We start from the raw sequence: 27,693 nt of genomic DNA, 5'->3' as shown, positions 1-27,693 counted from the left end.
CAATTTGGCCTAGACAAATGGATTGAAACAATGGGGTCCAGCACCAAACCCTGTGGGATTCCACTAATAATATCAATTCACGAAGAGCAGTGTCCCTTGATAACCACTCTCCATCTTCTCCCACTCAATCATCCCTTTATCCATAGTAGCAATTTTCCCTTAATACCACACTGCTTCAATTTATATAGTAATCTCTTATTTTCCCCAGGGGTGAAAATAATCTCTTATTTTCCACATCTGGTGAGTATGGGCTTGGCACACCCAGGGTCCTGAGCTGGATATCATCATTCTTCTCTTTCTTGGTGATTTCCTTCTACTTTCTCTCTCTCTCTCTCTCTCTCTCTCTCTCTCTCTCTCTCTCTCTCTCTCTCTCTCTCTCTCTCTCAGGGTAACTCTGGAATTTTTTTTTGGCTAGTGCAGCATAAGTAAGCCTCAGGCTTCCTTGCACCGTGTAGCTATTAATAATAAATAATAAAAAAAAAAAATAATAATGTGCAATAGTATCAAAAGCTTTCTCGAAATCTAAGTATGTAATATCAAAATTATTTTTTGCATCCAGTTTCTTTGTCACTGCATCACAATATCCAATCAAATTGGTCACACAAGATCTCCCCTTAAACTAATGGTGTGACTGATGTACAACTGCATTCATATCTAGATAGTACTGTATTACTTCTTTAACCAGTGCCTCCAGTATTTTCCATTGAACAAAAGGCTTAATTTCTGCAAATTGCATTGTCTGGAGATCAGGGCCACTGCAAGTGGGTGGGCGAGGTAAGCATTGCTTACAGGCGGCAGTTCAAGAGGGCACTGAAAATTTTTTTGATATTGTTTTCTGATTGGTTAACGGTTATCAGAATTCAACATTTAGGGTGGCAAATTTTATTTTGCTTACTGGAGGCACATAGGAACACAGTGCCACTGCTGGAGATTAGGCACCTGCAAGGTGATTTGATCGAAGTGTTTAAGGCGTTGAATGGACTGGCAAGCTCAATGCTCATGGGATTCTTTCTCTTGCTCAGACTATGCAAACGAAGGGGCATAAATTCAAATTTAGGAAGGACGATTGTAGAATAAATGTGCAGAAGTTTGCCTTTAGCCAGTGGCTGGTTGATTGCTGGAACAAACTTTCATCTGCCGTTATGAAAGTGGAAAGAATAGATAGGTGAAATTAGCATTAGTAGAGGCATTTGATGCAAGAAAGCAAGCTCATGCAGCATCAGCCAAAAAAAATAAATAAATAAATAAAATAAAATAAATAAAAAAATAAATAAAAAATAACCACTTCCACTTCACCCCTCTGTTCATTCGAAATACCTGTCCAGCTGAGCCTTAAACTTATTTAGGCTATCAACTTCCACGACAAAGGATGGAAGTCTGTTCCACCAACCAACCAACCACCCACCCGCTGGCTAAAGGCAAATTTACTCATGTCTATCCTACATCTGTCGTTCCTCTATTTGAATTTATGCCCTCTCAGGTGATTATTCTGAGCAAGAGGAAGAATCCCATCAGCACTGAGCATGCTCAAACCATTCAAGGCTTTATACACCTCTATCAGATCACCTCGCTGGTGCCTAATCTCCAGACACTGTAATTTGAAAAACTTAACCCTTTCTTCGTAAGAGCACCATTTTGTTCCATTCACTAATCTTGTTGCCCTTCTCTGTACTCGTTCCAGCAGCTCTACATCCTTCTTGAAATGAGGCCTCCAGACCTGTATACAGTACTCTAGGTGTGGCCTGACCATTGCCTTATACAAGGGAATAATCACCTCATCCCTGCTAGAAAAATTCCTATATATCATTGACAATACACCATGAGCTACTCTTGCAGCCTGTCTGCACTGTCAGAGAACTTCATATCTGCCTGCACAACCACCCCCAGTCCCTTTCATTCTCTACCACTGTCATACCACAGAGTTGATATGTTGCTGTTTCCCCATATGTAGTACTTTACATTTGTCAATATTAAACTTCATTTGCCACCTCTTAGCCCATCTGCTCAACCTTTCCAGATCCTGTTGCAGCAGCAGCATAGTGTCAGTAGTGTCCTTGACAACCCTGCCAACCTTCGTATCGTCTGCAAACTTGGACATTACGCCTCATATACCATCATCAATATCATTTATAAATACAGAAAACAATAATGAACCCAATACTGAACCCTGAGGAACTCCACTAATAACATTAGTCCACGATGAGCAGGTCCATTGATTACCACTCTCTGTCTTCTCCCCCTCAACCACCCCTTTATCCATAGCAGCAATTTGCCTCCAATGCCACACTGCTCAAATTTGTGCAGAAGTCTTCCATGTGCAACAGTATCAAAAGCCTTTCTAAGATCCAAGTATATAATATCAAAGTTATTCCCTGCATCCAGTTCTTTTGTGACTGCATCATAGTATTGAATCAAATTGGTCAGGCAAGACTTCCCCTTAACAAAACCATGCTGTGTCCGAGCTATAACTGAAGTCTTGTCTAGATGATCCTGCAGTGCTTCTTTAACCAGTGCTTCCATTAATTTTCCGGGAACAGAAGTTAAACTCACAGGTCTATAATTACTTGTGTCAGCCTTTGATCCTCCTTTGTGAATTGGGGTCACATTTCCACATCTCCAGTCCATGGGTACTTCCCCTAAGTCCAAGGAAGCTCTCATAATTACGGCTAAGTGTTTGCTTATTTCCTTTGTTGTCTCCTTTAATATAACTGGATAGATCCCATCCACCCCAGATGCCTTTCTTGTGTTTATCTTCAACAATTTCTCCTCCACTTTACTCTCAGTTATTACAAGATTCTCTAGCTTACTGCCAGAGTTGAATACACCTCTGGCATTCCCCTCGCTGAATAACTCCTCATGTGTGAATGTCGATGCAAAATATTCATTTAGTTTGTTAGCTACCTGAGCAGGATCATCAACAGTTGACCCATCGATATCAAGTGGACCAATCTGATTCATCCCCCATCCTTCTAGAGTTTACATAAGTAAAGGACTCTGCTGTTTTTCTTTGCTTCCCTTGCCAAAGATTTCTCGTAATCTGCCTTCGCCTGCCTAACCTCCTTTGTAACTTGGTTACAGATCAACTTGTATCTATCATAGGGTTCTGTGTCACGTGTTAATTTGTATGTATCCCATGCATTTTTCTTCTCTGCCATATGTCTCATTAGTTCATCTGATATCCATTTAGGCCTAACCTTGAACAATATTTCTTGGTATGTAAAGCCTAGTAGCTTCCACGATAAGTTCTTTGAATGCTTCCCATTTTGAATTTGCTGTTGGTAACATCATCAGTTGGTCCCACTGTACAGAATTTAAATACTGTCTCAGTCCATTGTTGTCGCCTTTATGAAAGCTTTTTTTTTTTTTTTTTTTTGGTAGTTGTTGGCGCATTGGCTTCTGTGGCCATAATGCACCTCCAAAGTTTTTGCAGTACTTTGATCCAAGCCCGAGGCGGGATTCGAACCCGCGACCTTTGGGTTGCCAGGTAGGCACTTTACCCACCCGGCTAGCCCGGTCGGCCTTTATGAAAGCAATAACCCTTCCCTTTACCCCTAATGGTAGTTACCTCTTTGAGTAAATCCCACTTCAGCACACTGATCACTGCCACCTAGTGGTTCATTTATCTGCAGATTCTTAATGCATGAAGAATCACTACTGGTAATCAAATCAAGAGTATTACTCCCTCTAGTTGACTCCCGAACATGCTGATGTAGAAAACAATCATCCAATAAATCCACAAAAGACTTGCTAGTGTGTGAGTGACCAGCCCCCAAATTCCAGTCAATATCTGGGAAATTAAAATCTCTCATTATAAGACTCTCTGATTTACTGGCCCACTCTATTTCCCTTCACAGTTTCTTATTATACTCATCAGAGTCATTAGGCCTATAGCACACTCCTACTCTCAATTTTGATCTCCCAATGCTTATGTCACACCAAACTGACTCAACACTGTACTGTCCAGTGATGTCGACTGGCTTCACTTCCTTGGATTTTATGTATTTCTTAACTAATAGCATAACCCCTCCTCCCTTCCTACCCTGTCTATCCTTTCTGCAGACATTGTACTCCCCAAATTCCAGTTCTGCATTCCTTATATCTGTGTGACACCACGTCTCTGAAATCCCAACAATATCTGCCTTTGATGTTTTCAGCAATACCTCAAATTCATCAAATTTATTTACTAAACTCCTAGCATTGGTGTACACGTAAGTATACATGCACCTGTTCTTTTTCTTAGCTACCCTAACACAACCCATGTGTTTACTTGTACCCCAATGATTCCGAGCAATCTCTGAAATATCCTGCATCTTATTTTCCAGGCTGCTGCTCATTCCAATAGAAGCAGTGCAAGAATCACTTTCACCTCTGCCAGTGGCTACTGTTAATCTATTAGTCCTTGTTTCCCCCCAATCTAGCAGTTTTCCGACCCACCTAACACTTCCTCGATAGCATCAGCAAACATTCTTGCACCCTTTCTATTTAAGTGTATCCTATCCCTGTAGAAGCAGTCTCTCCTGTTAACAAGTACAGACCAGGTGTGAAAAAAATTCTACCCCTTGAGCCTTGCACAATCTTTCCAGGGCCGAATTGATCGACAGGGCTCTCATCATATACTCCCTCCTATCATGTCTGGGCAGAATTGCAGACACTTTCAAATTCAACCCTAATTCGTGGCTTTTTTTCAACAGTGACCTGTACTTATTAAGTAAAATTGGGAAGGTTTTTTGTTTGTTTTTGTTGATGCAGTATAACCTTGCTTCCTTGCATAATTATGAGGTTACCACTCGACTCAGGGAGAATTTGTTTGGATTGGAGAGGTTCCAATGCATCACTAAGCCATAAGAACAGTTCTCAATACAAAGTAACTACAGACCATTGCACATTCAGTCTAACTTCAGCATTAGAGAAAATCAGAGAAGTGATAATTACAAATGAAATACAGGGCCTCTAGTTAGAAAAGATATTCTGAATGAAATACATCACAGCTTTGTAAAGGGTAAATCTTATTTAAGTAATCTGGTTAACTATTTTGAAAGAGTCACTTATGAGCTGAATATAGGAAATAATTTTCACATTGTTGTGGGATTTGTTTAAAGATGTTATGGTAAAAGGCAATGGGAAGAACTTTTGCTTTTGTAAAGGTGAATGCAATGGTCTTGGTTTTTAAATTCTATTCAGTGGAAATAATCCATATGTTAACAACAAATTCCTAATGGGAAGCATGTGGGAAATAATTGTAGAAGCTACAAGACTTTTTTTATATCAGCTAAGAGATATTGTTCAAGGTTTTAGACCTAAATGGATGGCAAACAAACCAGTGAGAAGAAAAGAAAAATGCATGGGAATGCTCATAAATTATACTGGTCGGCATCAATTTCCTCCCTGAAATAATTCTGACAGATTCACATAGGAAATATGTTAAAAAACCTAGACTTGCTTAAAAAGTTCTTATCACCCTCAGTTTTCAAATATCATAGGTTAAAAGACCGAAAACCAAGACTGTAGTTGGTTTAAACATCTTTTCCATCTATTTTATCGATTAATTTAAAAATATATATTTTTCTAGAAAATTTGGGATATTTCTAGAGTGTTTGGGAGCTTTCTACAACATTTGAGAATGTTCTGGAACTAGAACTTTTGATGGAGTTCTCTAGAAATATTTGTGAGCCTTATGAAACCTCTACCAGTATATACAATGGCAGACAAAAAAACTGCATCTCCCTAAAAAAGTAACATTTATAGTGAAATGTATAAGATATCGTTTGATTAGTCATTTTGTTTGTTGCAAAGCAAAGGTATTGTGCCAGATAATGCTTCTATTGCATCAGAAAGTAATTGCAAGGTATTGCATCAGTTGTTTCTACAAATACAGCATTGGAAGGGTATACACGCTCATTAGTATCCTGTTTTGCAGAATTGTAAGCATGGCTCCATATGTTCAGTTGACACCAAAAAAAGAAAAAAAAAAAAAAAAGTGTAGATATGGCTCTGTCCCGGGAAAGGCTTTCTATGCGTGCTATCACTGATAAAATAGGTTGTCAACAGTATCTCAGGTGCTGAGATTAAAGAATGATCTCAGTGATGTGAAGAGAAGACCTGGATCAGGCTGTAGGAGAGTGACTAGGCCTTCCCAAGATCGATATTTGAAACGGCTTTGCCTTCATAATCGCCATGCTGGTGCTCCTGATCTAAAACTGGACTTTGAGATGGCCTCTGGTGTTGAAACAAGTGCACAAACTATCCAAAGCCAGCTTTCAGAATGTGGTCTGCATGCCTATCGGCCCAAGAAGAAACCTTTGTTGACCCAACAAATGAGGAAGAAGCAACTTGCTTGGGCTAAAACGCATGTTTCATGCGTCATCTTTTCTGACGAATCGAAATTCAACCTGCACGACTCCAATGGGAAGCGGTATGTCAGAAGATGAAAATTGGAGGCATACCATCCTGACTGTAAAGTTCCCTGCCGGTCAGACGGTCTGGGGATGCATAACAAGCAAAGGGGTGGGCAAATTAAGTTTATTAATGGAACAGTGAATGCAGAAACCTACACTGCTATCTTGGAGTGACTGAAACCCGTTATTAGGGATCACCACACAGACGTCCAAAACTGCGTTTTTCAATAGGTCTCAGCACCTGCCACACAGCAAAATTGGTAAGTTTTATGCTATTTAGATTTAATGATGAGTATTTCTCTTCTCACAAGGTTTAAAACATACTTACACCAATGTTTTTCTCCCTTAAGATGCAGTCATACCTCAAAAAAGATTTACTGTAGCTCATGTTCAAGGACATTAACAGGCTGGCTTAGAGGGAGTCATAAATTAATGCCTTTTGCTGTTCTGGTGATGTGGCAGAAACTTCAAAACCACATAAACAATTGTTACTTTTGCACGACCAATATTTCTGGTAAAGCCAAGCATAAAGTAGAGTATCCCTATATACCTTCTATTCTAAGGCTAGTTCCCATGATGATAATACAATGCCAGTGCAAATGCCACTAGAAATGTATGAACTTGACTCTGATTCAGGATCAGAGAAGGAGTCTCCAGAAGATGCAGAATTCAGAATAAGTACAGATCCAGACTTTTCAATTCTTGATACTGCAAAGCTGCATCTAATCACTCAGGCCGAATTGAACAATTTGGTCAGAGATTTGGACCTCTCCAAAACCAAGATTCAATTACTAGGATTATGGCTTCAGCAGTAGAATCTTCTTGAAAAGGGTGTCAGGGTGTTTTTTTTATAGGAAGAAGCAATTTAACTTAATGACCTATTACTCCATGGATTCTGCTTTGATTTATTGAACAATGTCCAGGAATTAATGAAAGAGTTACACATGGAGCATGTCCCCGAGCAATGGAGTCTTTTCATTGATTCATCTAAGGTCAGTGTGAATGCAGTTTTAATCGATAATGGAAAGAAGTATCCATCTATATCAGTGTTGAATCCAGAGAGGTGACTTTCATCACCCTAAGCAAAAAAATACTAATTTTTATTTTAATATTTGTTCAAAGACCTTGAACATAGAAATTTCTGCCGCATTTTGTTTAATTTTAATGGAAATTTTCTTACTGCACTCTTTAGGGGCCATATTATCAGTTTATACAATGTAGTAATTAGAAAACACAAATTCAATAAATTTGTGTCAAATAAACAACACAAAAATTCGCATTAACTAAGTGTGGTACTTGTTAGGTGGTACACAGCAAAAATAAATCACTAAAATTCAAAAGACACGAAATTTTCAAAATAATTAAATGGGCAATATTTCTGGCTGCACAAATTGCTAATATTTCAAGTGTCGGCATTTTCATTTTATGGTTTTCAGGTTCCCTTTATTTTCACACAAACCATCTCTTGATAGTGTTTCACACAAATGGTCTACCTGTGACTAATTCTTTGTTTGTATATCATAAACAAAATGACTGGATCATAAGGCCATGAATAGGTTCGCATGAATTGGTTCCTCATTGATGTTCCTCAGAATATTGTAATTAGAGACTGTCCCATGGCTTTCGGGGGAAGGGCTAAACAAGGTCTATACTATTTCAATCGTTGGCAGTTTTGCTTCACATTTCCTTTATTTGTTTTTTTTCACAACAGGAGTCTACTTGTGGCTAATTCTTCCTTTGTATACTGCAAACAAGATGGTTTGGTCACAGCCTATAAACAATACATTTTATAATATTTTTATTACATATGTATCTGTACTGTAATATTGCAAGATTACAGGAAGATATGTTTAGAAGGCATGAATGAGTTATCGGAAAAATTAATAAATGAAGTGACTGATACATATGCAAAGAGAAAAAGCAAAAAAGAATAAGATTATTATAATACTTGCATGTTTAATTATAATTTGTATGATTTTTTTGTGAATTTTAATCAGTGATTTTCATATCATTAAACTGTAATTATTGTCAGTGATGTTGTTTTTGTGAACTGACTATTAGTATTTAGATGTTAAATAATATTTCCTTTTGTTTCCTATTTTGTTTTCTTATATTCTCTTATTATAACATTCATAAATATACAGATTTCTTTGTAACATGTAAATATTAAATAATAATTTTTTGATAATAGAGAGCTATTAAGTGCTCGATAATTCCTATATTCTATTATATTATGAATCAACAGGGATTACCTTTATTTTAGATATAAGAAGCTTCTTTTCGAACCAACTCTCCTAGGAGAGTTGGTTGGAAAAGAAGCTTCCTATATCTAAAATAAAGGTAATCCCTGTTGATTCATAATTAAATAATAATAAAAAATATACACATATACTACATGTACCTCCCTGAAGTTTACACTCCCCCCCCCCCCGGTGCAAACACTCTGGATTCACCACTGATCTATACCATTGGCCCATGAAGTTCACATGAAGGAAACATAAGAGGAACCTACAGGTTCTTTTGCAAAAAAATATGCTATCAACAATACAAATGGAATATTTGTGCCAACCTAAAAGTGGTAGCTTTGCTGACTGGGTTGGAAGGTGGATATACTAATTACTGTAGCTTTTTATGCAAGAGGGACAGCTGAGCAAAGGATTGCCACTACAGGGTAAAAAAAATGGCCAGACCAGAAATTACACCAAGCCAGAAAAATGTAGCATATCCTCCTTTGGTCGATAATTCAAAAATCTATTTACCTCCATTGAACATAAAGCTAGGTTTGATAAAAATATATGTGAAAGCAATGGAAAAAAGAAAAGGAGCTTCGTGTTTAGGGCAAAAGTTTCCTCAAAACAGTGAGGCCAAGATAAAAGAGGGAATTTTGTGGGTCCTCAAATCAAACTGCTATTCCAAGATGAGGAATTCACTAAAAAATAATATACTACAGAAATAAAAGCCTGAAAGGCATTCAAAAACATCTGAACAACGAGATATCACAAAATTAAGTGAAATTGCAGATGAGCTAATTTTAGTGTACAGAGAGTACATATCATTAAAACTTCATTTCCTACATTCCCATTTAGACCTTTTTCCTGAAAACCTTCAATTCTGTAAATTGCAGTGTTTGGGATTAGGCATCTGTGAGGTAATCTTATTAGGTTTTTTTTAGGTTTTGAATGGCTTTAACCAACAAAGTGCTGATGGGATTCTTCCTCTTGCTCAGACCATGCACATGAGGCATAATTCAAACTGAGGAAAGATGGTTGCAGAATAGATGTGCAGAAGTTTCCATTCAGCCAATGGGTGGATGATTGCTGGAACAAGCTTCCATCCATTGTTGTGCAAGTGGATAGTTTGAATAAATTCAAGGAAGAACTAGACAAACTATTGTTAAGGATAGATAGGAGAAATGGTATTTTTTTTTTTTTGGATGACACTGTATAATGTTGTTTTCTTGTTATTTGACACTATTAATGCTAATACTAATTTGCCTTCAGTGAGATGGAAGTTGACTGTTGGAACAATCTTCCATCTAGCACTGTGGAAGTGGGCAGTTTGAATAATTTTAAATTGCAACTATGGTGCTATATATGTGAGGTGTGCTCAAAAATAACAATCCCACATTAATTATTGGCTGATGATAAAAATCTGTGATTTTCTGTACCTCCCTAAATATAGACAAATTGTCACTTAGTATGGTTTTTGAATTTTTATTTATCATTTTTCCAGAGTCATAATTCCACCCGGCAAGTACAGCCACACCACTAAAACTACTAATGACATCACAAAGTGTAGTAGAGTTGTAAAGTAGAGTTGTATTTGTTTTTTTCTAGTTCAAGTTATTTATAAAACTGTCAAGTGATGTGACAATTATTAACAGTTCATAATGGTGATAAATAATATACTTTTAAAAGATTCATTTGAAATATTTGTTATTATTTTTGAATAATAAGCTCAGATAGTGATAATCACTAGCAATAGAGCTAGCAACGTGCGTAATACAGTAGAACATCTATTATCTGAAACACCATCGTCCCCAAAAAAACTACAGTATCTATTTTTTGTGCACTGATTGTTATACTGAAATATTACTCCTGTCGCTTAATCCATTTCTTTCTGATTATTTAAAATTAGCATTAGTACAGGAATATGATGGCTTATGTAGCATTAGCCAAAAAAAAAAAAAGAAGCCATTTCACACATCCATTCCAGCTAAACATTTGTCCGGTTCCTCCTTGAATTTATTTAAGCTATCAACTTCCACAACAACAGATGGAAGTTTGTTCCAGCAATCAACAACCAGCTGGATAAAGGCAAATTTCTGCACATCTATTCTATCTTTCCTCAATTTGAATTTATGTTCCCTCAGATTCGTAATCTAAGGGGGCATAAATTCCTGCTAATGGCATATTTACTCTTTCTAAAATAAAGCACACAAAGGGGCTTAAATTTAAATTTGAAAGGATGGCTGCAAAATAGATATGCAGAAATTTTCATTCAGGCAAAGAGTAGTATCAATCATTGGAATAAGCGTCTACCTAATATGCTCGCAATACTAATACTATTATTGTAATTCAATTTTTGTGGATTAAGCGATTAGGTTTCAAATTTTAACATCATTGCATTTTTCTATTTACAGATATATCTATTTCTAGTTTTAAGAATTCTATTCTGGCATTCAACTTCTTTGAGGAAAACTAAATTTGACGAATTTGTAGTATGGTGAAACCTCAGTGATTTATAATAATAGGGGAAAGCAAAATTCCAAAAGTAGTGAAATATCCAAACTGTAGAATATAATTACAGTGGTCAACATAATTATTTAAACATTGTTTTTACTCATAATGCATTATACACATGTATTTTGCAGTGCTGAATATGAATGCACTTTTAAAAAAAAATGACCTCAAAAAGCAGACTCCCATTTGATTTTTTCTCATTCTTGTGTTACTAGTTTACTACCAAATAAGGATGTTTATATTATGATTAAATGTTTGCTTACCTCTTTTGCTGCTTCTTTTAATATAATTTAGCATTAATGGAGGCATATGATGGAAGGAAGTAAGCTTATACAGCATCGGCCCGGGGGGGGGGAAACACTTCCCATTTCACCCATCCATTCACTCTAAAAATTTGTCCAGTTCTTCCTTGAATTTGTTTAAGCTATTAACTTCCACAACTAGAGATGGAAGTCTGTTCCAGCAATCAACTACCTGCTGATTAAAGGCAAATTTCCACACATAACTATCTTTCCTCAATTTGAATTTATGCCCCCTCACGTTCATAATAAAGAAATTAGCATTAGCATTAGTAGAGGCATTTGATGCAAGAAAGCAAGCTTATGCAGCATCAGCCAAAAAAAAAAAAAAAAAACCACTTCCACTTCACCCCTCTGTTCGTTCAAAATACCTGTCCAGCTGAGCCTTAAACTTATTTAGGCTATCAACCTCCACCACAAGGGATGGAAGTCTGTTCCACCAACCAACCACGCGCTGGCTAAAGGCAAATTTCCGCACGTCTATCCTACATCTGTCTTTCCTCAATTTGAATTTATGCCCTCTCAGGTGATTTTTCTGAGCTAGAGGAAGAATCCCATCAGCATTGAGCATGCTTAAACCATTCAAGGCTTTATACACCTCTATCAGATCACCTCGCTGGTGCCTAGTCTCCAGACACTGTAATTTGCAAAACTTAAGCCTTTCTTCGTAAGAGCACCCCTTTGTTCCATTCACTAATCTTGTTGCCCTTCTCTGTACTCGTTCCAGCAGCTCTACATCCTTCTTGAAATGAGGTCTCCAGACCTGTATACAGTACTCTAGGTGTGGCCTGACCATCGCCTTATACAATGGAATAATCACCTCCTTATCCCTGCTGGAAAAATTCCTGTATATCATTGACAATACTCCATGAGCTACTCTTGCAGCCCGTCTGCACTGCTCAGAGAACTTCATATCTGCCTGCACAGCCACCCCCAAGTCCCTTTCATTCTCTACCACTGTCAGTGTTGTACCACAGAGTTGATATGTTGCTCTGGGGTTGCTGTTTCCCATGTGTAGTACTTTACATTTGTCAATGTTAAACTTCATTTGCCACCTCTCAGCCCATCTGCTCAACCTTTCCAGATCCTGTTGCAGCAGCATAGTGTCAGTAGTGTCCTTGACAACCCTGCCAACCTTTGTATCGTCTGCAAACTTGGACATTAAGCCCGATATACCATCATCAATATCATTTATAAATACAGAAAACAATAATGGACCCAACACTGAGCCCTGAGGGACTCCACTAATAACATCAGTCCACGATGAGCAGTGTCCATTGATTACCACTCTCTGTCTTCTCCCCCTCAACCACCCCTTTATCCATAGCAGCAATTTTCCTCCAATGTCACACTGCTCCAATTTGTGTAGCAGTCTTCCATGTGCAACAGTATCAAAAGCCTTTCTAAGATCCAAGTATATAATATCAAAGTTATTCCCTGCATCCAGTTCTTTTGTGACTGCATCATAGTATCCAATCAAGTTGGTCAGGCAAGACTTCCCCTTAACAAAACCATGCTGTGTCTGAGCTATAACTGAAGTCTTGTCTAAATGATCCTGCAGTGCTTCTTTAACCAGTGCCTCCATTAATTTTCCTGGAACAGAAGTTAAGCTCACAGGTCTATAATTACTTGTGTCAGCCTTTGATCCTCCTTTGTGAATTGGGGTCACATTTGCACATTTCCAGTCTATGGGTACCTCCCCTGAGTCCAAGGAAGCTCTCATAATTATGGCTAAGGGTTTGCTTACTTCCTTTGCTGCCTCCTTTAATATAACTGGATAGATCCCATCCACCCCGGGTGCCTTTCTTGTGTTTATCTTCAACAGTTTCTACTCCACTTTACTCCCAGTTATTTCAAGATTCTGTAGCTTACTGCTAGAGTTGAATACACCTCTGGCATTCCCCTCACTGAATAACTCCTCATGTGTGAATGTCGATGCAAAATATTCATTTAGTTTGTTAGCTACCTGAGCAGGATCATCAACAGTAGACCCATCAATATCAAGTGGACCAATCTGATTCATCCCCTTCCTTCTAGAGTTTACATAAGTAAAGAACTCTTTGCTGTTTTTCTTTGCATCCCTTGCCAAGGATTTCTCGTAATCTGCCTTCGCCTGCCTAACCTCCTTTGTAACTTGGTTGCATATCAACTTTTATCTATCATAGGCGTCCGTGTCATGTGTTAATTTGTATGTATTCCATGCATTTTTCTTCTCTGCCATATGCCTCATTAGTTCATCTGACATCCATTTTGGCCTAAACCTTGAACAATATTTCTTAGTTGGTATGTAAAGCCTAGTAGCTTCCAAGATAAGTTCTTTGAATGCTTCCCATTTTGAATTTGCTGTTGGTAACATCATCAGTTGGTCCCACTGTATAGAATTTAAATACTGTCTCAGTCCATCGTAGTCGCCTTTACGGAAGCAATAACCCTTCCCTTTACCCCTAATGGTAGTTACCTCTTTGAGTAAATCCCACTTCAGCACACTGTGATCAATGCCACCTAGTGGTTCATTTATCTGCAGATTCTTAATGCATGAAGAATCACTGCTGATAATCAAATCAAGAGTATTACTCCCTCTAGTTGCCTCCCGAACATGCTGATGTAGAAAACAATCATCCAATAAATCCACAAAAGCCCTGCTAGTGTGTGAATAACCAGCCCCCAAAATCCAGTCAATATCTGGGAAATTAAAATCTCCCATTATAAGACACTCTGATTTACTGGCCCACTCTATTTCCCTGTACAGTTCCTTATTATACTCATCAGAGTCATTAGGCCTATAGCACACTCCTACTCTCAATTTTGATCTCCCAATGTTTATGTCACACCAAACTGACTCCACACTGCACTGTCCAGCGATGTCGACTGGCTTCACTTCCTTGGTTTTTATGTGTTTCTTAACTAATAGCATAACACCTCACCCCTTCCTATCCTGTCTATCCTTTCTGTAGAGGTTGTACTCCCCAAATTGCAGTTCCGCATCCCTTATATCTGTGTGACACCACGTCTCTGATATCCCAACAATATCTGCCTTCGATGTTTTGAGCAATACCTCAAATTCATCAAATTTATTTACTAAACTCCTAGCATTGGTGTACACGCAAGTATACCTGCACCTGTTTCTATTCTTAGCTACCCTAATACAACCCATGTGTTTACTTGTGCCGCAATGGCTCCCAGCAGTCTCTGAAATACCATGCATCTTGTTTTTCAGGCTTCTGTTCATTCTAATAGAAGCAGTGCAAGAATCTCTTTCACCTCTGCCAGTGGCTACTGTCAATCTATTGGTCTTTGTCTCCCCCCAAGCTAGCAGTTTTCCGACCCACCTAACACTGCCTCGATAGCATCAGCAAATATTCTTGCACCCTTTCTATTTAAGTGTATCCCATCCCTGTAGAAGCAATCTCTCCTGTTAACAAGTACAGTCCAGGCTGAAAAAAATTCTACCCCTTTAGCCTTGCACAATCTTTCCAGGGCCGAATTGATCGACAAGGCTCTCATCATATACTCCCTCCTATCGTGTCTGGGCAGAATTGCAGACACTTTCAAATTCAACCCTAATTCTCGGCTTTTGTTCAACAGTGACCTGTACTTGTTAAGTAATTCTGCCGGTCTCCTACTCTTAATATTATTAGTGCCAACGTGTACAACTATATCACCTTTTGTGCCCTTAAAAGATGATATTCGCTCTACAACGTCATCAACCTTTGCCCCTGGCAGACATACCCTGGTCCTGTTCCACCTATCTTTTTTACAAAGCATGTTCCCCGTTTCCCTGACAATAGAGTCACCAACAACTACTAGTTCCTTCGGGACCAGCGCATTCTGCCTTGGGGGTTGTCTCTGTGTCACGCGATGCCCAAGTGCAAGCTCTGGCGTTGATGTGGGCAGCTGAGAGCTTGATGGGCCCCTCAATTTAGTTTCTTCGAGGGCATCCACCCTGTCCTTCAAGCTCTCATATAGGCCCATAAGAACGCCGAGTTGTTGCCTGATATAGATACACTCCTTGCATCGCGCACACACAAAGACATCCCCCTTGGCAGTATCATGTCCCGTACCCGATTGCTCTGCAAACATCAAGCAAACAGTGCATTTTATAGATCTTAGAAATGGTTAATAAAACAGAAAGGAGTTCTTTACATACTTGAACTCGAGAAGGAAAGGGATGAATCAGATTGGTCCACTGGATATTGATGGTTCAACAGTTGAGGATCCTGCTCAGGTGGCTAACAATCTAAACGAGTATTTTGCATCTACATTCACGCATGAGGAGTTATTCAGGAAGGAGAATGATGTAGGTAAAGTAAACATTGGCAGTGAGCTGGATGATTTTGTAATAACTGAGAGGAAAGTGGAGGAGAGATTGTTGAGGATAAACATAAAAAAGGCACCTGGGGTGGATGGGATCTATCCAGTTATATTAAAGGAGGCAGCAAAGGAAGTATGCAAACCCCTAGCCATAATTATGAGAGCTTCTTTGGACTCAGGGGAAGGTACCCATAGACTGGAGATGTGCAAATGTAACCCCAATTCACAAAGGAGGATCAAAGGCTGACACAAGTAATTATAGACCTGTTAGTTTAACTTCTGTTCCAGGTAAATTAATGGAGGCACTGGTTAAAGAAGCACTGCAGGATCATCTAGACAAGAATTCAGTTATAGCTCAGATGCAGCATGGTTTTGTTAAGGGCAGGTCTTGCCTGACCAATTTGATTGGATACTATGATGTAGTCACAAAAGAACTGGATGCAGGGAATAACTTTGATATTATATATTTGGATCTTAGAAAGGCTTTTGATACTGTTGCACATGGAAGACTGCTGCACAAATTGGAGCAGTGTGGCATTGGAGGCAAATTGCTGCTATGGATAAGGGGATGGTTGAGTGGCAGAAGAGAGAGAGTGGTAATCAATGGACACTGCTCAACGTGGACTAATGTTATTAGTGGAGTTCCTCAAGGTTCAGTGTTGGGTCCATTGTTGTTTTCGGTGTTTATGAATGATATTGATGATGGGATATCAAGTTTAATGTCTAAGTTTGCAGATGATACAAAGGTTGGCAGGGTCGTTAAGGACACTACTGACGCTATGCTGCTGCAACAGGATCTGGAAAGGTTGAACAGATGGGCTGAGAGGTGGCAAATGAAGTTTAACATTGATAAATGTAAAGTACTACATATGGGTAACAGTAACACCAGAGCAATGTATCAACTCTGCGGTACTACACTGACAGTGGTGGAGAATGAAAAGGACCTGGGGGTAATTGTGCAGGCAGATATGAAGTTCTCTGAGCAGTGCAGACGAGCTGCAAGAGTAGCTCATGGTGTCTTGTCAATGATATACAGGAATTTTTCTAGCAGGGATAAGGAGGTGATTATTCCCTTGTATAAGGCAATGGTTAGGCCACATCTTGAGTACTGTATACAGGTCTGGAGGCCTCATTTCAAGAAGGATGTAGAGCTGCTGGAACGGGTACAGAGAAGGGCAACAAGATTAGTGAATGGAACAAAATGGTGCTCTTACGAAGAAAGGGTTAAGTTTTGCAAATTACAGAGTCTGGAGACTAGGCACCGGCGAGGTGATCTGATAGAGGTGTATAAGGCTTTGAATGGTTTGAGCATGCTCAATGCCAATGGGATTCTTCATCTTTCTCAGAATAATCACCTGAGAGGGCATAAATTCAAATTGAGGAAGGACGGATGTCGGATAGATGTGCGGAAATTTGCCTTTGGCCAGCGGGTGGTTGGTTGGTGGAACCGACTTCCATCACTTGTTGTTGAAGTTGATAGCCTAAACAAATTTAAAGCTCAACTGGACAGGTATTTCGAACGAACGGAGGGGTGAAATGGGAGAGGGTTTATTTTATTATTTTTTTTTTGGCTGATGTTGAATAAGCTTGCTTTCTTGCATCATATGCCTCTACTAATGCTAATGCTAATCTGAGCAAGAGGAAGAATCCCATCAGCATTGAGACTGTTCGAGCCATTCAAGGCCTTACACACCTCAGACAAATCATTTCACAGGTGCCTAGTCTCCAAACACTGCAATTTGCAGAACTTAGCCTTTTTTAGTAAGAGGACCATGATTAGGGGTTATACTGCAAGTTCATCTGGACAAGAGTGGAAATAAAAAACACAGCATGGATTTGTTAAAGGGAAATTATGTCTAACTAGACCAATGTGGTTCAACTTGATATATTTCAACAAACCCAGGTGCTTTATTTACTTTTAACTTAAGAATTCCTCTTCCAGCTTCCTTTCAATTATCTTAAAATCCATTTAACATCTAGTTTAGAATTAGGTATATATTTCTGGCATCCCTAATCATCCCCATCCCTAAAAACTTCACATGCAAATGTGGATGCAAAATATTTATTCAGTTTGTTAGCAACCTGTACAGGATCACCAACAGTTATGCTATTCTCATCTGGTAGACCATTGTGGTTCATTACTTTCTTGCTAGCATTAATACAAGCAAAGAATCCTTTGCTAATTTTTTTTTATGTTCTTACCCAAAGACTATTCTTAATCTGCCTTAGTATGCCTAACCTCCCACCCTCAGTAATCTGATTCCAGACTAGTTTACATTTATAGCAGCCTTTCATGTGGAGCAGTATCAAAATCTTTAATGAAATCTAAGTATATTAATGTCAAAATTATTTTTTTTAATTCAGTTACTTTATCATAGTAGCTGATCAGATTTGTCAGACAATATATCCCCTTAACAAATCCATGTCCATTGCCATATAACTGCATTCCTGCAAAGATAATTCTGTATTACTTCTTTATACACTGACTCCATTAATTTCCCTGGAAACCAAGCTTAGAGGTCTGTAATCAAGCTCAGAGGTCTGTAATTACTCACTTCACCCTTTGTGAAAAGGGAAGACACAGTCAAGAGTGAAATAAGTAATTACAGACATAAGTCCAAATATTGTGAGAGGGAAAATTGTGGTTATTTGATTTTGTTGTTTATTGGCACACTGACTTCACAGGCTACAACACCCAAGAAAAATATGGAATCCGTGATTAAGGGATAGACTGCAAGTTCATCTGGACAAGAATGGAAATAAGAAACACAGCATGGATTTGCTAAAGGAAAATTATGTCTAACTAATTTGCTGAGGGGTTTGATAAGGGTTTGAAGGGTTTGATAACATCACACATGAATGCCTTCCAGCCATTTCATTAGATATACCTACCTAATAGCGAGTGGGTCCCACTTTCAACTCTCAGAACAACCCAGATCGATCAAGGCAAGAAGCAACAAGGCAAGGGTCCAATAACTAAATAGCATCCAGCAACTGGATGTTATTTAGTTATTGGACCCTCAAGCTATAATGAGAAACTCAGCTATACGGTTGCAGTTCTGAAGATTTTGTCAGCATATCTGGCAAAATGAATAAAAGTTTGAGAGACAAATGTTAGTTATAAATGGCTATTGTTCTGAGTAGATCACTGCCTTGAGTGGAGTTCCACAAGGTTCAATACTGGGTCCCTTGTTGTTTCTGATATTTTTTTTAATGATAATGACGATGGAATACCAAACTTGATGTCAGAGTTTACTAATATCATAAAGGTTGGGTAAAACAGCAAATAAAAATAACAATGGTATACTGCATGAAGAACTAGTTAAATTATTCAGTTTCTCTAAAATACAGAATCGAGGCAGTTAAAAATGTAATATTGGGTAATGTAAGATTCCACATTTGAATAATAATAATACCTGATTATCTTATTACTTGGGAAGAAATGAATTTAGGGTAGTTTAAAATAAAAAGACTAAGATGCAATTGTATAATCCAAAATGATGTTTTCTCGATAGAAGACCTACTATGGCAGCACATGTAGTGTTTTTTTTTTTTTTTTTCTTTTTAAAGATATACAAGAATTTTGTTAGGGAGAAAGTAATTATTTTTATATAAAACCTTAGTAAGGTTTCGTCTTGAGTATTGTGCTGAGGTTTTGAACTTCCATTTCAAGATGGATGTATATCAGTTGGAAAACATGCTGCACCAGAGAGCAACAAGGTTAGTGACTATATAAAGAAGCATTCTGTGAGTGAGAGAGAGAGATGCAAATAGTTTTGTGAGTTTCAGTCTCTGTAGCAAATGTTTGTGTGGGTGCTTGGCTGAAGTATCAAAGCCTTTAAAAAGCTTGAATAAATTAAATTATAAGAATCTCTTTTTGCTTTTGCAAGTGGCAAAAACTGCTGAACACGCACCTAAATTAAGAAGAGTTGCTGACCAGATAAGAAAATTTTCTTTTAGCAAAAAAAAAGAAAAAGCTGGAATAAATTACCACATGTTCTTGTTGACTAAACAGATTATGTAAATTGGACAAATAACTGGATGTAATGATGTGACATTTTTAAGGATTAATGCTCAATAAACTTGGCTTCAATAATCAAGGAAGCTAATTCTGCCCCTTCAGTCCATGTTAAAACCCCCAGGGGCTCACATCTGGTGAGTATGGGCTTGGCACACCCAGGGTCCTGAGCTGAATATCATCATTCTTCTCATTCTTGGCAATTCCCCTCTCTCTCTCTCTCTCTCTCTCTCTCTCTCTCTCTCTCTCTCTCTCTCTCTCTCTCTCTCTCTTTTTTGGCTGATGCAGCATAAGCCTCAGGCTTCCTTGCACCATATGGCTAATAATATTAATAATCACTGCCAAACTTAATTATTTTAAGCAGAACCAAACACACATATACACACAAGAACACTTTTGAAGGAGATTTTATTTCAAATATTCAATGACCTCCTTTTCTTTTCCTCCATTATGACATTGTCCCCTTCATAATTCTCAATGTTACATATACAACTGTTTCCCTTGCGTCTTTGAAAGCCATATCCTATTCCTAACTGACTGTTCCTTACATTTAAAATCACAACTGTCACTTATTAAAATTCTGAAAAAATGAAATTTTTTTTTTTGAAATCTAGCTCTCTCATTTCTGATGTGAAATATTTTAAAATTCCTTATTATATAATTCACATCAAAATGATAATATGATTGTTACATAGTATAACATAGTACTACACAAGAAAAAATATCCTAAGTTCAGATAAACATAAACCCATGCTTTAACAATTCATTTGAATTAAAAATTCAGTTTGGTTTATAGTTCAACCAAAAACAGAGGGGAAAAAATAAACCCGGGGAGGGAGGGGATGCTCCTTAATGTTTTCACATTTTAACATAAATTCTGAGGTGCTGAAATGCCTGTGTTTTTATAGTTTAGGTCACTGTCCTCTATGCAACTCTTCTAAGGTTACTGCTAAAGATAACATATATACAAATGTATAGATATATTTCCACTCAGATTTTATCTTAGCACTACACTCAAGGACATTATTCAGATAATCATACTACCAAGGTTAAAATATACTTTCATGCATCAGTAAACACTTAATCTAGGAAGGAGAAAGACAATTTGTCTGTCTTTAACCTATTTACCTTATCTAGTTTAAATTTTTTTTTTTTTTTTTTTTTTAAATATATATATAATTCATATGTGTTGGTACTTCATCTTCCTGATGTTTTATCAGAAAAAAAAAATAATAATTATATAAATACTAAATGGAACTGAAAAAATAATTAAAAAGTACAATGGATATAATAATATTTCGAAAGACCTCCATCATAAAGGAATTAAAATTATGTGCGATAGTTTTGTTGTTTTAGAGATATGGTTTAGCGTGTAGCTCATGAAGAAGAATTTTGAGATCTTATTTCTTTGAAAAAAATGAATGGGAATACCTAATTGACACTATTCAGAGAACATTTTCGAAACCTGTTTGGACAACTGGTCACCTTAGTCAACATTTAAAGTTTTCGAACAACCAGCCTATTGTGCAAATAGAACAATTATTTTGCACTTGGCATGGTATAGTAGGCACTGCACATAATACCTGGAACCGCACAGAATTCCTGATTAGAATTACTTAATATGATATACAGAATTAAATAATATTATAACAGAATTATTTAATAAAATATCAGAACTATATAACAGAATTATATGAGATATTATTATTATTAGCCATATGGTGCAAGGAAGCCTGAGGATTATGCTGCACCAGCCAAAAAAAAAAAAAAAAAAATTTTTTTTTTTAATTACCCTGAGAGAGAGAGAGAGAGAGAGAGAAAACATGAGTCAGAAGTAGAAGGGAATCACCAAGAAGGAGAAGAATGATGGTATCCAGCTCTTTCTTGGTGAACCAATGCCCAGAAATTGGTTAGCACATTGCAGTTCAACAAAATGGACTTCTCAAAGATCATTTATTATTTATTTAAGATGTATTCCTTTTCTACCGCACTTTTGAGAACAGGTAAAATTCGTTGTTTATAAATTTTGCAGTGAACAGTTTATAGAAGCTAATCAGAATGGCGAGGAAAATTTATTTTAGACCTCCTTAATAATATCCAAAACTCCCTCCCAAGACAGAATCGTCATGCACAAAATGCAACACCACATGCAATTTGAATATATTTGATGCTGTAATACAATTTCCCTAAAATAATCCTGATTAAAGTTCCATTTCATGTTTTGTAAGTAATAGAAAAAACAATTTCTAGAGAATTTATTCTAATTTCCTCCTTTCACTTTTCAATAAATAAGAAGCACTTTACACATTTTTTTTACATACAATCAATTCTATCAACTCATTTTATTATACTATAAAACATTTCAATGTGAACTCTTAACTTAGATATTTTAGCCATAGTGCAAGTAAAATTAGTTCAGTATAATATTAGCAGTAGCAAATGATACAAGAAAGCAAGCTTATACAGCATCAGCCAAAAAAAAAAAAATAAATAAAAAAATCCCATATCACTTGTCAGTCCTCTCTAACAGTTTCACTAGTTCTATTTTGAATTTATTCAAACTACCCACTTCCACAACACCAGATGAAAGTTTGTTCCAACAATCAACTACCCTCTGTCTGAAGGGAAATTTCCACACATCTAAACTGCAATCATTCTTCCTCAATTTATGCTCCTTGTGTGTATAGTCTGAGCAAAAGGAAGGATCCAATCAGCAGTAAGCTTACTCGATCAATTCAAAGCCTTAAACCCCAGGGGCTCACATCTGGTGAGTATGGGCTTGGCACACCCAGAGTCCTGAGCTGGATATCATCATTCTGCTCTTTCTTGGTAATTCCTTCCACCTCTCTCTCAGGGCAATTCAAAAATTTTATTTTTTTTGGCTAGTGCAGCATAAGCCTCAGGCTTCCTTGCACCATATGGCTAATAATAACACCTGAACCAAATTTCCTCACAAGTGCCTAGACTTCTGATGCTATAATTTGCAGAACTGAGGCCTTTCTTGGTAGGGATATCCTTCTGTTCCCCTCTTTAATCTTGTTTGCACCATTCTAACAGTTCTACATCCTTCCTAAAATGTGGTTTCCAGACACAGATCAGTACTCAAGGTATGGCCTACCAATTCAAGGGTTTAGTGTCAAACAACATTAACTACAAAATCATCATTTTGTAGTTATTTTTGCAATTAACCAAAAGAAAAGTTATTTGATTAGAATGACTAATCAAATGACTGCTATGTCTTAATTGCTTAATTGTTAATCAATTGCTATGTCTTAATACATTTCTTGGTTTACCAGAAACGTACTTACAGCCTAAGCTAACTTGTAAAGTACTAGAGACATACAGTTCTATGACATGATATGCATTATTATTTGTATAAAGTAAAATTAGAGTTATTGCAAAAAGAAAATGCAATTTTGTAGTTAACTTTGTTTGGCACTAAACCCTCAAATTATCTTATACAATGGGATAATCACCTTATCTCTGGTAGCAAAATTGCTTAATATCATTGACAAAACTACATGAGTGTACCGGCAGCATGTCTGCGCTGCTCAGAGAATATATTTTATAACCGAATGCACAATTGCCTGCAAGTCTTTATCATTCTCAGCTAAAGCTGAGTGTGATACCACACAGTTTGTATGTTAATATGGAATTACTGATTCCATATTAAACTGATGTGACCTGATTTAAGATTAATTTATATTAACTGGGGGCCTCTGTATCATCTTATACTTTACATGCATCCCATATTATTTTATGCTCTGCCATAAGTCTCATCAGTTTATCTGACATACACTTAGGTCTAAACTTTAAACAGTATTTCTCAATTGGTATAAAAAGTCTAGTAGCTTCTATAATTATGTCACTGAACTTCCTATTTAGAATTTTCTGTTGGTAACATCATTAGTTGGTCCCATTGCATAGGATTTAAGAACTGTCTGAAACCACGCTATTCACTTTTATGAAAGCAGAAGCCCTTCCCTTCCCTTTACCCTCGATAGTAGTTACATTTTTAAGTAAATCCTATCTCAACATGCTGCGATCACTGCCACCTAGTGGTTCCTTTATTTGCAGATTCTTAATGTATAAGAGTGACTACTCATAATTAGATCAATAGTACTGCTTTCTCTTGCTGCCTCTCTAATGAGCTGTTGTAGAAAACAGTCATCCAATAAATGCACAAAAGGCAAGCTACTGTGTAAGTGACCAACCCACAAGTTCCAGTCAATATCTGGAAAGTTAAAGCCTGCCATTATGAGACTTGCTGATTTACAGGCCCGCTCTATTTCTCTGCACAGCTGTTCATTTACTCATCAGTCGTTAGGCCTATAACATGCTCTTACTCTCATCTTATGTCACACCAAACTGACTCAACATTGCATTGGCCACCCATGTCAACTGGATGCACTGCCTTAGATTTTATGGCTTCTTAACTAAGAGCATACCCCCCCCCCCATCTTGTCTTTCCTTTCTGCATATATTGTACTCCCCATATTAATTTTCTGCATTCTTTATATCTGAGTGATACCACGTTTTCTGATATCCTAACAATAATATCTGCATTTGAAGTCTTGGCCATTATTTCAAATTCATGAAATTTAATATACTCTGGTACCATTCCACCTGCCTTTTTGCACAATAGATTTCCCATTTGTCTGAAAATCGATTCACCAACTATAGCTACTTCCTGTGGGACCAAGGATTCTGTTAATGTGGAGAATGTCACTGTGTTGTAGCATGGGCAGCTGAGTGCTTGATGGGTCTCTCTCTTCTCTTTTAATCTTTTGAGGATATCAACACTATTCTTCAAGCCCTTATATTAGCCCATAAGAACATTGAATTTTCAATTAACCACTTTGTGCTCTTTGCAATGAACGCATACAAAGGTATCCTCTTTGTCTGTAATCATGTCTGGCTAAAGGGGGGGGAACAAATAGACCGCAATAGATATAATCAGGATTATATTATGTGGGAATGCTTTTTAGCAGTGCATCCCCGAAGAAATGCATTCCCACTACTTTGAGCTCTTTGCTTTGCTGTAGTCTGAGTCAGGATTTGTATAAAAGTTTAAATTTAATTTAAAAACAACATACAAAACTAAGAGAGAAAAAAATAATAATGCTACACTAATCTCACTTATTTGACTCATATAAGTCATCGTTCCTCAGCAGGTTTTTATAAAATAAGTTCATGCAATTTGGCCACAGCAGCCCTTATGCAAAAAAAAAAAAAAAAAAACACTACTCCAACAACAACAATAAAACAAGCTCGTGAATTTGCCTGGACTTCTCTTTTTATCCATGCAGTGATTTCACAAAATATGCAATGTATGTAAAATTCAGAGCTTATGTCTTCACCTTCTTTTCTCTCCTTCCACCACAGAGTGAATTGCAAACAGTAATACATGAATTAGGTAGTGGGGGGAGAGAAAATGGGACACAAAACTTAGAGAAAGTAGGATTAACATAAAAAATTCCATAAATTAACAAAAATGAAATGATGTAGATAAAAAAAGCTAAGGTAAAAATAATTTTTAAAAATTTATACACATATATAAAACTTTTGAGCCTAAAAGCCTGCTGGAGCTGGCAACATGTACCCAGTAATTTGGAGAGAGAGAGAGAGAGAGAGCATTGAAATTAAGATTAATTATGAAGGCATCATTGAACTTGGGAAATTCCCTTGAACTGGAGAAATGCCAATTTTTGGTTAACACATAAAGATGGTTCAGTATGGGTAACTAAAGACTGGTCAATCTGACTGATTGGTGGGGAACATCCCGGAAGCAGTAATAAAGAATGCAATACAGGGACATTTAGATAGAAATGGAATACAAAAGGAATTACAGCATGGTTTTGTAAAGGGAAAAACCATGTTTCCGACCCACCTAACACTGCCTCGATAGCATCAGCAAATATTCTTGCACCCTTTCTATTTAAGTGCATCCCATCCCTGTAGAAGCAGTCTCTCCTGTTAACAAGTACAGACCAGGCTGAAAAAAATTCTACCCCTTGAGCCTTGCACAATCTTTCCAGGGCCGAATTGATCGACAAGGCTCTCTCATCATATACTCCCTCCTATCGTGTCCAGGCAGAATTGCAGACACTTTCAAATTCAACCCTAATTCACGGCTTTTTTTCAACAGTGACCTGTACCTGTTAAGTAATTCTGCCGGTCTCCTACTCTTGATATCATCAGTGCCAACGTGTACAACTATATCACCTTTTGTGTCCTTAAAAGATGATATCCGCTCTACAATGTCATCAACCTTTGCCCTTGGCAGACATACCCTGGTCCTGTTCCACCTATCCTTTTTACAAAGCATGTTCCCCATTTCCCTGACAATAGAGTCACCAACAACTACTAGTTCCTGTGGGACCAGCGCATTCTGCCTTGGGGGTTGCCGCTGTGTTGCGTGATGAACAAGTGCAAGCTCTGGCATTGACGTGGGCAGCTGAGAGCTTGATGGGCCCCTCAATTTAGTTCCTTCGAGGGCATCCACCCTGTCCTTCAAGCTCTCATATAGGCCCATAACAACGCTGAGTTGTTGCCTAATTTCGTTACACTCCTTGCATCGCGCACACATAAAGGGTTGATGGGATCTATCCAGTTATATTAAAGGAAGCAGCAAGGTACTAAGCAAACCCTTAGCCATAATTATGAGAGCATCCTTGGACTCAGGAGGAAGTCCCCAAGAACTGGAGATGTGCAAATGTATCCCCAATTCACAAAGGGGGATCTAAGAGTGACATGAGTAATTACAGACCAGTTAGTTTACCTTCTGTTCCAGGGAAAATAATGGAGTCACCAATTAAAGAAGCATAATCAGCTATACAAGATTGCAGTAATAATTGAGACACATCATGGATCTGTTAAGGGAAAGTATTGTCTGACAAATCTGATATTATGATTTGGTTACTAAGGAACTAGATGCAAAAAATTATTTTGATATCATATACTTGGATTTCAGAAAAGCTTTTGACGCTTTTATGCATGGAAGATTACTGTATCAATTGGAGCAGTATGGTATTAAGGGTAAGTTGCTACAATTGATAAAAGGGTGGTTGAGTGGGAGAAAACAGAGTGGTAATCAAGTGATGCTGCTCTTCGTGGACTAATGTTGTTAGTGGAGTCCCTCAGTGTTTTGTATATTTATATACAAAACACTGTGGGACTTTTATTTATATACAAGACACTGTTGGTTTGTTTTGTATATTTATCAACGATAATGATGAAGGTATATCAGGCTTAGTGTTGAAGTTTGAATATGATACAAAGGTTGGCAGGGTTGTTAATGAAGTAATGGCAGTGTGCTACTGCAAAAGGATCTAGAAAGTTTAGGCAGATGGGCTGAGAAGTGACAACTGAAGTTTAACAGTGATAAATACAAAGTACTGCATATGGGTAGGAGTAACCCCAGAAGAACGTACCAACTGTGTGGTACTACACGCAGGGTAGTGGAGAATGAAAGAGACCTGAGGGTAATTGTGCAATCAGATATGAAGTTTTCTGAGTAGTGCGGACACGTTGCAAGAGCAGGTCATGGAGTATTGTCAATGATATACAGGAATTCTGCTAGCAGAAAAAGGAGGTGATTATCCCTTTGTATAAGGCAAAGGTCAGGCCATGCCTTGAATACTGCATACAGGACTGGAGGACTCATTTTAGGAAGGATGTAGAATTTCTTGAGTGTTTACAGAGAAGGGCAAACAAGATTGGTAAGGGGAACAAAGTGGTTCTCTTTTTTTTTTTTTTTTTTTTTTTTTAATGAAAACCCCAAACACGAAAGGTATCAAAACCTATAGTACTTAGTACCATGCATGGGTTGAAGGAGAAGTATGGGGGGGAGGGGATGCCGGAAACTTTGCTCTAGAGACTAAACATGGGTTTCACCACTTCAAGCCTCCAATAAGCAAAGTGGTGGT

At 37.6% G+C, this 27,693-nt stretch overlaps 1 protein-coding gene across 1 annotated transcript in view; it reads right to left on the bottom strand.

Moving 5' to 3' along the window:
* Positions 1–27,693, bottom strand: part of LOC150080140 (uncharacterized) — a 930,549-nt gene that overhangs the window by 856,479 nt on the left and 46,377 nt on the right. The window lies entirely within an intron of this gene.

The sequence above is a fragment of the Mastigoproctus giganteus genome, chromosome 9 (genome assembly GCF_048544385.1).
Source record: "Mastigoproctus giganteus isolate SK-2022 chromosome 9, ASM4854438v1, whole genome shotgun sequence".
NCBI lineage: Eukaryota > Metazoa > Arthropoda > Arachnida > Uropygi > Thelyphonidae > Mastigoproctus > Mastigoproctus giganteus.
This window is presented reverse-complemented; position numbering and strand designations above follow the sequence as displayed.